Here is a 7,831-nt window from a genome sequence, read left to right as displayed (position 1 = left end):
AATTGATGGACTACAGCACGGAAGATCAGACCGATGAAGATTTTTTCCCATTAGATGGCCTAGATGGTGTGATATTCAACGATGCAGTCACTGGCCAACTAACTAGCAAGGAGGAGGACTACATCTGGCTACTCACGGGCTATGCACTAGGCCAGTACATACGCGAGCAGCTGCGTTGCCAAGAATGTTTAGAAGACCTCACAAAAAGAATAGAAGATGCAAATAACCCAAGAGACTGGGCCAGCGAAACCCACGAATATCTGGAGCTCGAGTTTGCAAAGCCCGAAGTATGTGATGCATTTCGTAACGCCTGCGACATATACAAGTTCATAATGCTGAACCATATGGTAGAAGAAAACATCGGCAAGCGTCTGCAGGCAACAATACTAGCACGGGTTGCCTTCTTCAGGGAAGCAGGCTCCTGCCCCAACGGAAGAAGCCACAGAAGAAATCTGCTAGGCTTCATGACCAATTTGCAGTTGACGGGGGAAAACTGGGTGCAGGCAACTATAAAAAATGTGTCTTCTTGCAGCTCTCTGGTCGCCGCCCCCCGCCTCATAAAAGTGCAGCTCTGTGGTCGCTGCCTCGCCGCCTCATAAGCACGAAAGTTCATTGTATGCCAAAAGTAAGTTTTCATTTATCCTTACTTATTCTTATTTATTATTTATTTAATTACTTCTATTTCATTTTAGATAGATAGATCAATTCACCGACTTGTGCAATTCAATTGAAAAGCTTCAAGTCTCCCCAAAATTTACTAATTTTGTTCAAAGTCTATGATTCCTCTTTGGCAGACGACAAGGAAATTAATTACTGACCGTACAAAAGTTTATCTTACTGCCTGGCAGTCGGTACAGAACCAATATTGTTGCTTAACATATACCCATTGTCTTGGCTTTTAAATTTAAATCGTAAGCCAAAGGGATCATGCAACTTCCAGCATATGTTATTCTTTACCGGTAATTAAAAGCGAAGCATAACAGAACGGATTACCCACAAGTTGCAAATGCTGGAGAAGCCGTTATTCTCTATTTACCTAATAACAGTGTTACCCTTAATGGACTAAAGGCGCCGGTGATGAATCTAAAGCAGTCGATATGCAAAATACTAGGACATCATATGTACAGGTTGGTCTTTCGTGAACTGACATTCAAAGCTCTTCTTTTAACATTGTTCTTTGGAATGGCCAGATGAAGGTCTCGGATTTGGAAGAAGGAATGTACACTTTCGTTTTAAAAGTCACCGACGGTAGTGGACAATCGAGCAAAACCGCTTACCAACTCTGCTCCCACAGCAATTGCAGGAACTAATATGGCAACTTTTCAATAAATCTTTTAAATAAGCAAACGATTAATATCAAATCCCTCAGATTATAAATCTGCCGATTAAGTGGGTTGTTCTAAATGGCTCATCTTCAGCCGATGATATCGGTCTTAAATGCTATGAATGGAAAGAAGTTCAAGGACCTAATGCTGCGGTTATATTGAAGTCTAACGAAACGGTACATTTTCCACATACAGAAAGAAAAATGCTGTGAAAAATCGTTGTGTACGTAGATCGCCAATGCTACAGGTCTAAGTTTAGGCTTGTATGAATTTGCGCTTACTGCAGCTGATACCAGTAACAATACCGCCTCCGATTGCTTATGGTTTCAAGAAAAAAATTCGCCACCTGCGGCAAATGCCGGTGCTGATCAAAGCGTCACTTTATCATTACTAGCAATTAATAGCAACAAGGGCTCCATTATGATTGTAGGTATTTAGTTTATGAAATGAAGATCCCTCTAATAATCCCAGCTTTCGTTAAGCTAACAAATCTAGTTTCTGGTCGTTATGTCTTCAAACTGACAGTTAGTGACGAACAAGGCTTAACAAGCACGGAAACGGTTAGCGTTTTTGTGCATCTCGATCCAATGTTATTGAATATGGAGCAATTAACCCTGCCCATGAATATATCTATGTTAACTTATTCCGCTTTGAATACAATCGCGCAAAAAATTGGTTTACTAATGGGTGATATGAAAGCTGTAGTACGCAAATTGCAATGTGATTCTCGAACAGAGGCGGCCATCTTGGTCTTCTTTGTTCAGGTGAGACAAAGGCATAACGAAACTATTTTAAAGGTACTGTCAGCGTTCTTTTTACTTTGATCTTAGAGTGAGAAAGACGGTAAAATTATACCGATGCCAGGTTTAATAATAGAGGAGACATTGCAGCGTGATGCCTCCATTTTGGACACTGTCTTCGCAGACGTACGGACTGTAATCTGTCAGAATAAGTGCTCTGACCACGTCATATGTAATGCTGACACACGAGCTTGTATATGTTTTTTGGGGCCTGGAAGAAACTAATTGCGGTATGCGATGAACTTTTATTGAAAACTATCAAAATTAATAAATTCGTTGTATATGTGTTACAGATTGGTCGGTGTTGTACGTGTTGTAGCAGCATTTGTCGCTTTATTGCTGTTATTTAGTTTGTTTTGGGGCATAGCTGTGCAAGCAAACAAAAAAAACCGCGCTCTAGACCGAAACTTCAAAAATATTCGCTAATTGGAACACAAGACACGGAAGCGCTAATTGTAAGTTGTCATGTCATCGTTCTACGAATGTAAAAATGAACAATTGTTTCTGTAGTTTGCCGCACAAACTCTTTAAGTGATTCCGACATTGATTCTGATGTTCTCTTCGAGTCCCGTTCAAAGTCAAATGGCATTCTTCGTATAAATTGCAACTTTCAAATTCGATTTTCAGCACAAACATCCATATTTATGTGCAATGGTTAACAACTCAAAGGAGCTACGATCACACCGTGATGGAACAAATACCCAATTGCGCCAAGTAAAAAGAAAATCAAAAGTGAACGAACAATTGCCAAAGAAGATATTCAGCTCCTCCTCTAAAAAAAGCAAATTGCAATTTCTGCTTTACTTTTCGAATCGAATTCCTCCTGTTCTGTCTGAGCCTCACCCTTATCAGTCTGCACATCGACGATTTACATCGACTTCGGTATAACAGAACATGCATATTTCAATAAATTGATGACTTTTTATTAGTCTCGGCGGGAATGTTTTTCGGCGAAGTAGTCCTTAGCGGCACAAGCAACCTAAGGTGCAGAAGCGAGCTTCCAAAAACTCTATAAAGTATATCAATTCTTGACCAGTTTCAAATTCGGAATGCATCTAAACATGTCCATTTGTGTATCGGCACAGCTGTATTTGTGCTAAGCACAGCTGTATTTCTCCCGCCTCCAAAAGAATTCGAAAATTATCTAAACTTTTCAAAGGACACGTCACTTTTATTTTGAAAATAGAAAAAACCAGCCGCGCCCATGAAATTTTAATTCTTTTACTTTTTTTTGTCTATTTTTTAGGATAACGGTTATAAGTTTAAAAGATTCGGTCACCACCGAATATAATACTTCGTATTTGTCACTACTCATAAGGCCTCGTCAGTAGTTCATTTCCCATCCCGAAAAACTTAACTACACTTCTCTCTGTTTTTACGTGTTATCAGCTATACGCTTATCTTTATCTTCTTTTAGATTTTTTCTTAAATTAATTTTCATTTAAAGTTTTTATTACTTTTCAAATAATTGTAAGGCTTAATTATATAACGGAGTATACATAAATTTATAAAACTAAAAATAAACCGACACGCGCTTTATACGAGCATAACTTTAAAACTTTATATGCTAGCCATTTAGGAAATATATATATATACCTTAGGTAACATTTGTCAGTGAACGAACGCGTGATTGTGTAAATGTAGCGTAACAGTTTTGTCATTGGCCCCTTTTTCTCACCATTATGTGCTATAATGGTTAACCGATAGTGTATATGGAAGTGTTAACGAATGTGTATACGGGCGTAAGTATGTGTGTTTTATTCAATAAATTTTATACTTGGCAAAATATTGAATGACGTAAAATCCTGTTGCTTCGATGCAAGTAAGTTTTAATAATCATTTCAAATACAAAAAAAAAAAAAGAGGAAAGCACTTGGACGAATGGTGCATAAGCGTCGGGCATGTAATTTAAATATTCGTAAAAACGTAACACTTGCATGGTCAATATATTTTGAAAGGCCAACATAAACACACCCACGATATTAGTTATAGCAAACACGGTAAACGGTATACCCATTTTAATCACGAACCAAGCAATTTCTAAAATATTTTCAGCTATTGCTGCTAACATGTAGAAATTCCACAATATGCATGGGAAGAGATATTTGCGACGATCCCGATTCGGTTGGATAAATGTTAATACCGCCAGCATATTCACTGCGACGGTTATCATACGAAAACCGAAACCAAATTTTGGTAAAACAAACGGATCCGTTAAATTTGAATCGAGATTATGCCCCTTTTCAGAATCTGCAGTGAGATGGAATCGTTAGAAAACGCTTACTTTCGCTTTTATTTATTTAATCAGATAAACCCGTCCTGAATCTTGATTCGCTATTATTAAAACTATAAGAAAGTTATAAACCAAAAGTTTCACAATACACGTTCGAAATTCAAATATTAGACTGGAACTCTGAAAGTAAACAAACACTCTCTAAATATATGTGCATGTACGTATTTCATTTAAATCATTCAACTTACTTTAAAAATATTTTTGCATTTGTCCAAAGTATTTTCCAAGTCATCATCAGATCGATTTGGTTAAAGTAATTGACAAACATAGTATTGGAGTAAGAAATTTTTAAACAAACATGTATAGATGATATTTTTTTCGAGTTCGACACTCGACAGTTGTGGAAATTTGATAAAAAACAATTTATAGTTAATATAAGTTGGATTACAATGAATGTTCGTTCGCTCAGCCAGTTGAGATTTTAATCTCAATCTGAATGTTGAACAAACTCTGTCTCTCTCTCTCTCTCTAACAGTTTTTATTTAAATGATAGTCGTTTGCCCTCTCCGAGTAAGACGGAAACATATTTGGTATAAATATGTAAATATGTACATGTATGTATATTGATATGTGTATAGGGATACGGAGGCGAATCCGTACACCATGTGAACGAAAACATAAGTTTAAACTGTTGCGTTAGCATTAAAGAAAAGCACAACACAATTACACACCATAACATATATATATTTCATACTATATGAGCATATATATGCATGTTTATAGGCAAGCAAGGTTGTGTGCCATAACCAATATGCTTGCTTTACGTGGCCCATGAACGATATGGCCGGTGGCCATGCAAAAGTGAACTGACTAAATGTGGAAAAACACATGAAAGTTGAGTCGAGACTTAAGTCGAATTTTTCTTCTTCACTATTTACTCGTAATGTTAATCGTATATTAGCTCATAATTTAATGGTAAAGGATAGAAACTTACATGCATTGCAAATTAATTATTCAAATAGAAATATAAAGTTATTAAGAATACGATAATTAAACTTAACTACACAAACAAGACGAAGAAATATTCAATGAAAGCTAAGGAAACCTCAGCACAGCTATTTACCAATGTAAGAAAACGTATCTCTTCGTTTACGGTAGCAAATTAGCAACTGTGTAACTCAGGGCAAATTTTTCTTTCAGAGATAAAGCAAAACTCAAGATATGTAGTAGAAAATAAATGCAATAGAAAGATTTTTGCAACCCCGTAATATATTAAATCTGCCTGCAAATAATAGCGAAGGAAAATACATCAAATGCAAATCCTCTTTTATTACCATATTTTCTCTTAATATAACAAGCAAGCAATAAATGAATTCTTTCGGCACTTTACTAACAGGCATATCGTTTTACGAGCAAAATAGCAAGTTCCACTCAATTAAAAAAATTTTGATTTATAGATGCTACCGTGAGCGAAATTACGTTCATAGGCATATTTATTTATAATCATGGCATCCTCCATATCATAGCCGGTGTAAGAAATAACCGCCAAAATTGCATTAGTGCCCATGGCAAAATCGTCTAAGCCCACATTGTCGTAATGCACAGGGCGAAATAAAGGTGCAGCTGGAGTCTGCAGACGATACATTTTGGTGCCAGCTTGCTTAGGCCAATTCAGGCACGGTGTACCCATCGTCTGCTTAGTCATTTGACACTGATACATGTTACTATATTAAATATACAGAATGTAAAGCATTTATAAAAACAAGCGAATATAGGAAAATTACCGTGGCGATTGGTCTGGTAAAGGTGTAAAACATCCGCAGGGTCAAACATATTTTTTATAAAAAAAAAAATCACCCCCAAGTGAGCGATAGACCGTTGGCAACAACAGTGGTAACATCCATGACATCAAGAGTGCGTACAAGCTTTGGCTGCAGTGTCGTTTGCGTATGAGTCCCAATGCCCAATATAATTAAATAATTAATTATTGTAGATGATATGAGTAAGGATCTGTTTTATTTTTCAATACACATACGCCATTGTTGATTAATATCAATGTGTGTTTGGCGACCACATCGCGAATCCATATATATTAATATTGCCAAATATGTCTCAATGAGATTTTTACAAAACTCTAAATTGTAAGTGTTATTGTATCTCACAAATTGGTCCAAGTTAGACGTATGTGACACAATAGGCTGTAGAATTATTATTATTATGTCAATCAATAAATGTGATGTGCCTTCGAAGCGACAAGTAATGTACACACATGCCGTATATATATGTGTACTTTTACGGTCACGAGTTAAAAGACGTATTAATGCCATACGAAAGAAATTCAATGCCGTATCAATGTAATGCTGGGTTAGCAACAGATTTGAGATTTATCGGTAAGAAAGCTAGAATTGGTTTATAAAAGGTACTTATTTTGTTTTCACACAATTTACACAAATAAAATGCGCAAATATTTAAAAAAGATAATTTTTTACATATTTGTGCCGGGAGCAGTAAGAATTCAAAGAGTAAAGAAAATTTTCTACAGGTACTCACACTGCGCACGTCGACGAAAATAAAAAACAAAACACTTTTTCCGCGTACTATCTCCAGAAACTTACAGTATTTTTAGCCAGTTAAGTAAAAAATTTGCGCCACCACCTTGGATGATGACTGTGAATATAACAATTAAAGAAGTGGCGGTTAGCAAGGTTTAGCGGGCCTCTGATAAAGTGTTTCTTATATCCAAAGCAAACGACATTGCTCCTCGTAGCCCAAGTGGATGAATTGATCTATCTAAAATGAAATAGAAGTAATTAAATAAATTATAAATAAGAATAAGTAAGGGTAACTGCAAACTTACTTTTGGCATACAAGCAAATTTCGTGTTTATGAGGCGGCGAGGCAGCGACCAGAAAGCTGAACTTTTAAAATGAAGAAATATTTTTCACGGTTTTTTGCACCCAGTTTACCCCGTCAGCTGCAAATTGATCATGAAGCCTAGCAGATTTCTCAAATAACTACATATTTCCTGCTTAAAAATTCTACATCAATTCAAAAATATATATGATATAAAAATTGCGTGCATGCGAGAGTAAACGTATAAAAATTTGGCGTAAATTTTCTACTGAAATTCATCGCACACTTTTATTTTGTATTTAAGATATAATGCATTGATGGTTTCTATTATGATTTATTTTCTCCATCCGAGCGTGATGAGTTCCGGTCTACCTGCTCTATCTTGAAAAACGTTCTACGCAGGTCGAATCAGGAATTCCCACGCAGGTGATCCTTTTTAATATACTGAACAAAATAAAGTAGGGAATAAGAGATCTCGCTTATTTGCACGTAGAATTTGGGTCCGATTTTGGTAGTATGAGAAATTTGGATTCGTTTTTGTGAAAGTAAGAAAAATTTGCGTTCGATAAAACGTATATTTTTGATACATTTATATAAAAAAGATTATATATTACATTTCA

The 7,831-nt window shown here is 36.1% G+C and overlaps 2 long non-coding RNA genes and 1 pseudogene across 2 annotated transcripts; 2 read left to right on the top strand and 1 right to left on the bottom strand.

Moving 5' to 3' along the window:
- The first annotated feature begins 251 nt into the window (after positions 1-251).
- LOC119640297 lies at positions 252-1,266 on the top strand. The gene is made up of 3 exons (XR_005247643.1): positions 252-625; positions 693-1,127; positions 1,191-1,266. It is a non-coding gene; the product is annotated as an uncharacterized LOC119640297 (long non-coding RNA).
- Positions 1,267-1,296: 30 nt separating this feature from the next.
- On the top strand, positions 1,297-2,707 carry LOC119640296 (annotated as a pseudogene).
- A 2,830-nt stretch (positions 2,708-5,537) lies between these two features.
- Positions 5,538-7,768, bottom strand: LOC119640302. Its single transcript, XR_005247644.1, has 4 exons — positions 7,216-7,768; positions 6,909-7,148; positions 6,143-6,757; positions 5,538-6,082 (listed from the first exon to the last, which is right to left on the bottom strand). It is a non-coding gene; the product is annotated as an uncharacterized LOC119640302 (long non-coding RNA).
- Between the last annotated feature and the right edge of the window lie 63 nt (positions 7,769-7,831).

Source organism: Glossina fuscipes, unplaced genomic scaffold (genome assembly GCF_014805625.2).
Source record: "Glossina fuscipes isolate IAEA_lab_2018 unplaced genomic scaffold, Yale_Gfus_2 117, whole genome shotgun sequence".
Taxonomy (NCBI): Eukaryota; Metazoa; Arthropoda; class Insecta; order Diptera; family Glossinidae; genus Glossina; species Glossina fuscipes.
The sequence above is the reverse complement of the archived record's forward strand: the minus strand, read 5'-3'. Positions and strand labels throughout refer to the sequence as shown.